This window comes from Marmota marmota, unplaced genomic scaffold (genome assembly GCF_001458135.2).
Source record: "Marmota marmota marmota unplaced genomic scaffold, marMar, whole genome shotgun sequence".
Lineage (NCBI taxonomy): Eukaryota > Metazoa > Chordata > Mammalia > Rodentia > Sciuridae > Marmota > Marmota marmota.
In genome coordinates, this window is record NW_026000082.1 from 37,936,892 (window position 1) to 37,942,286 (window position 5,395).

Consider the following 5,395-nt stretch of genomic DNA (forward strand, 5'->3'; position numbering starts at 1 on the left):
AGTAAGGTTTCCAGAAAAAAAAAAAAAAAATATATATATATATATATATATATATATATACACACACACACACACACCATATATGTATATAACTAATAAATATATGTGTTAAACCAAGCCTTAACACTTCAAAGACATTAACCAACATATTAACTTGCCCTGCTTGGATAACTCAGTTTGGGGTAGACATAAGAATGAAGTTTCTGGGGCTGGGATTATAGCTCAGCGGTAGAGCACTCGCCTAGCATGTGGGAGGCCCTGGGTTAGATCCTCAACATCACATAAGAATACATAAATAAAATAAAGATACTGTATCTAGTTACAACCAAAAAATAAATATTAAAAAAAAAAAAGAATGAAGTTTCTTCTGCCATCTCTATTCAACTAAGAGTCTCCTAAGAAAGATGGCAAGGCAAGCTAAAAAAGGCATAATCTGTAGTACTTATTAATACTGGATTGTTATGATAATTTACAAATAAAACAAAATACAAAAATAAAATTGGACTCTAAGGCTGAAACCATACTGTTTTATCTCCAATCTCAAAGTTGGTTCTCCAATAGCCTCATGTTCTCATAGACTGTCAACTAAAATAAAAGATAAAATTTAAACTTCTTATTCCAAAAAGGGCAAGTATTTTGTTTTGGGATCTTGCAGAAAACTGTATTTTATAAAAAGATTTCCCCATTTAATAAAGCTTTAAGGTCATCTAAAAGAAGCATACAATCTCTAAAAAATAAAACTATTCCCCTGCAAAAAGGCATAGTTCAGGCAGGAGGTGGCGCACACCTGTAATCCCAGCCACTCTGGAGACTGAGGCAGGAGGATCTCAAGTTCAAAGGTAGCCCCAGCAACAGTGAGACCCTGTCTCTAAATAAAATACAAAATAGGGCTGGGGATGTGGCTCAGTGGTTGAGTGCCCCTGAGTTCAATCCCTGGTACCAAAAAAAAAAAAAAAAGGCATAGTTCAATCTTTGAACCCAGAGTACTGGGAATCTCTCATCTCTAGGTAAAAACCCCAAAGACTTTAGGTTCTACAACTACTTATACACGATATACCAAAGTCATAAAAATATCCCAGCATAGATTGAAGAAGGGTAATTGTTTTTAGTTTTACACTTGACAACTCTCAAAATTTATATCTCTAATCTCTTCCTTCTCATTCTCACTGTTACTATACTGTTTTAATTTCCAATCACCTAAAAGCTCCAGTCTTTTTGTTTTTTAAATCTTTCTCCCTATTTAGAACAAGGGCACAGATGTCACTGACTTTCCAAAAGGGTGAGGTTTTCAGAAAACTTAACAGATGAGTTCCAAAAATTTTAAATTAGCATATGTAAGCTCTCTGGCTCAATTCAAACTTAGCACTCTCATTAATTAACACATTAGAGTCAAGAAATCCTTAATGCTATTCTACCCACTCCTAAACTCCCTAAAAGCTTTTTCAATCTTTTTCTTTCTTCTAATCCAGTGCCTAAAATTCAAGGCCTACTTCCTCTGTAAATTTTTTTCTATTATTCTAAACTTATCACTCTATTTTCCCCTTTTCTAAATTCTCATAAAGTTTATGGTCTGTATTTCATTTCACATAGTTCAGTTCTGTGCTGAGAGAACTTTTTGTGATAAAGGAAACTTTCCGTATCTGTGTTTCCAATATTGTGGCCACTGGCCCCCAAAAGTCTCTTAAATACTGAAAACGCAACTACTGTGACTGAGGAAACAATTTTAATTTAACTTGAATAGCCACATGTGGCTAGTGGCCACTATACTGGACAGCACAAATCAAGTATTCTATACAATCCTTTCAAGGCCTAACTCAGGGTCACCTTTCCTCAAACTGTATAGTATTCCTGAAGTCCCAAACCAATTTACCAATTTCAAAACTTAAATATTTTGCATATACCACCCAGAAGTGACTTTATTATAAAACTAATGAAAACTTAAGCTTGAAGACTCCTCAACTGCATGAACCCATCCCAATAACCTGAAACTAAATTTTAATTATGCAATTAACTTTTTAAGAGGGTTCCCAAAACAGATATATTCCCCGCATACACCCCAGAAACACTGAAGCTTGGTCTGTCTACTCTGGTCTCGGCTTGCTTTTTCACTCCTTAAATAGACACACTATTCATTGAGGGCCTTTTTCTCTGGCTCCCAAAACTAGCTATGAACGAATAACTTTTTCCCAGGTCCTTGTTTTCTAGTTGCTTACCTAAGTCAACACATAACTCATTTTTCTTTTAAAAGTCTAAGAGCTAACCACAATGGAAAAAAACAGTATAATCAGAATTCAAATAAACTCAGAGGAAGGACAAAAATCTTATCAGCATGCCCCAAATTGATCAACAGATTCAATACAATTCTCAATCTAAATCCCAACTGCCTTTTTTCGGTGAAATTGATAAAGTGACCCTATATTTCATATGGAAACAGAAAGGAAAGAGAACAGTCAACACAATCTTGAAAATAAGTACAAAGCTGAAAAGCTCACACTTGGGGACTTCAAAACTTAATACAATGCTAGAATAATAAGAACAGTGTGATGCTGGCCTAAGGACAGAAATATAGAGTAACAAGACAGATCTGAGAGTTCAAAAATAGGTCCTTATATGTATGATCACTCACCAAGAGTACTCAATGGAGGGAGAACAGACTTCATCAAATTGTGCTGGGACAATTCACATGCAAAAGAATGAAGCTGACCCCTATTATCTCAACACATATACAAACTCCAAAAGGATCATAGACCTAAATACAAAAACTAAAGCTATAAAACTTTTAGACGAAAACACATAAGTAAATCCTCACAATATTGAATTAAGCAATGTTTTCTTAGCTGTAAGACTAGAAACAAACAAAAAAACAAATTGGACCTAATCAAGATTAAGAATGTTCATAACTAAAATGAAGAACTCTTACATCAAAACAATTTTTTAAAATGATCCAAGGATTTGAACGGATATTTTACATCTCACCAAGAAGGATACACAGTGGCCTATGAGAAGATGCTCGACATTATTACTCATTATGGAAGTGCATAAGAAACCACAATGAGGGGCTGGGGATGTGGCTCAGTGGTAGAGCGCTCGCCTAGCATGCCTGAGGCACTAGGTTGGATCCTCAGCACCACATAAATGTAAAATTAAAATATTGTGTCCACCTAAAAAAAAACAAGAATAAATATTTAAAAAAAAAAAAAAAAGAAACCACAATGAGATACCACTAGAATGGCTGTAATAAGACATAAAAGCTAAGGATATGGAGAAATTGGAGTCCTCAAACATTGTTAGTGAAAATGTAAAACAGTGTGGCTGCGGTGGAAAAATGGCAGTTCCTCAAAAGTTAAAATGGAATTACCATATAACCCAGTAATTCTCCCCATGGACATACATTCAAGAGAGATGAAAAACATTCACACAAAAAATGTTAATGTTTACAGCCATGTTATGCAGAACAGCCAAAAAGTGGAAACCCAAATGTCAATCAATGGATAAACAAAGGGTGGTATATAAAAACACGCTACAGCCAAATACAAAACGACACATATCATATCACGCCATATAAAAATATCCAGAATAGGCAAATCCATACAGTAGGAAAGTAGACTAGTGGTTGCCAGGGGCTGGAGACAGGGAGGACTGGGGAATTACTGCTAATGATACAGGTGTCTCTGGTGAGCAACTAGAATGTTCTAAAATTGTAGTGATAAGTGAAAATCATAAAAACCACCAAACTGTACACTTTAAAATGGTGAGGCAAGGTGCAGTGCCACACATTTGTAAACCCAGCTATTTGGGAAGCTGAGGCAGGAGGATGAAAGTTCATGGCATTCAGGCAGCTTAGCAAGACCATGTCCCAAAATAAGAAATAAAAAGGGCACCTCTGGGTTCAATCCCCAGTACTGCAAAATAAATAAATAAAATGTTGACTTTTATCATATGCAAATGGTATAAATGAATCTGGTTTTTTAACAATACCACATGGTTTCTGGCTATCCTTTTCATTAAAAGGGCAAAAGAAAATCCTATTGGGCTTCTGTCCTCTATTTCATTTCTGAAAGTTGAGGTCATCAACCTCTGCTTTTCTATCCCATATTTTGGTAAAAAGCCCCCAAATTTTTCTTCGAAATTCTTTCTACACAGCCCTGGAGAAGTCTCCCAAGCAGGCAGCTGAAACTGAGGGCTCTCAGTCTAGACAATACTCATCTCAAGAAGCTCCTCATCTGTACTAACCTAGTATTTGCACTTCAAAATGACACACAGTAGCTGGGTGTCATGTCTCAGCAACTCAGAAGCCTAAAGTAGAAAGATCACAAATTTAAGGCCAGCCCACAGGAACTTGAAGAGACCGGATCAAAAATCCAAAAGAAAAAAACAAACAACAAAAAAAAATTATACACAGTTGCTGAACATAGAGGCATGCACTCAGTCTCAGCTATTCAGGAGGCTGAGGCAGGAGGCTCTCTGGAGCCCAGAAATTGGGAGAGCAGTCTAGACAATACAGACGAGTCTCAAAAACAAAGAACACTCCACAGGTAATTTTACAAGCGCAAATGATATAAACTGTACAATTTTATTTCATATATTTATTTATGTATTTGTTTTGTGCCACGCGGGGGATGGAATCCAGGGCCTCCACACAACATAAACAAATACTCTGCTACTCAGTTACATCCCGACCTGGCTTAGATATTTTTTTCTATCTACATATATTTCCAGTTTTTTGAACTAGGAAATGAACTCTTCAGAAAAACACAGGACTATGCCCTAAGACTGACCCAGTGCCCTACATACTATTATTAGTGGTGTCCCATGTGGTCCTTTGTTTCCATGATACCCTGCCACAAGTGTGGGACTCACATGCCAGTTCTATGACTTACTAGTTTTGTGACTTGAGGCAAGTCACCTAAACTGAGCGCCTCTGTTTACTCATTCCCAAAATGAGTGACCTGACCTTTGGTGCTTAGAGAAAGTAAAACGGCTGGGCATCTGGCACACTCTATGTATGAGCTGACTGGTGTCGCGGCTTTTTCTTCCCACTTGCACTGACTGATTAAGCTCTTTTCGTCGGCTTCCTCGTCTATAAAGACTACATCAAAAGACAGTAAAATCAAAGATTGCAACTCTGGGCCTACAGCAAGCGCTCAAAAAAAAGTTCCCTTCTTTTCCGACCCGTTTCCAAGGCGGTTTTTCGAGCATCGCCCTCCAGTCCCTTGGCGGCTGGACCGAGATGCCACCGACAGCGCGGAACCGCTCGCTGACACTTCGGCAGCGGCTCACGAGCGGTGCCCCCGGCAGCGCGACGCGCCTCCACGCCGGGAAGCCATGTTCCCAGCCCTGGAGACGGAAAGGTGTGCGGGACGGCGCCGCCACCCCTCCTCCCGCCCGCCCGGCC

General features: G+C 38.3%; 1 protein-coding gene across 4 annotated transcripts in view; it reads right to left on the reverse strand.

Moving 5' to 3' along the window:
- Kdm1a (lysine demethylase 1A) overlaps nucleotides 1–5,395 on the reverse strand; it is a 62,456-nt gene that overhangs the window by 56,418 nt on the left and 643 nt on the right. The gene's annotated exons all lie outside the window — the stretch shown is intronic.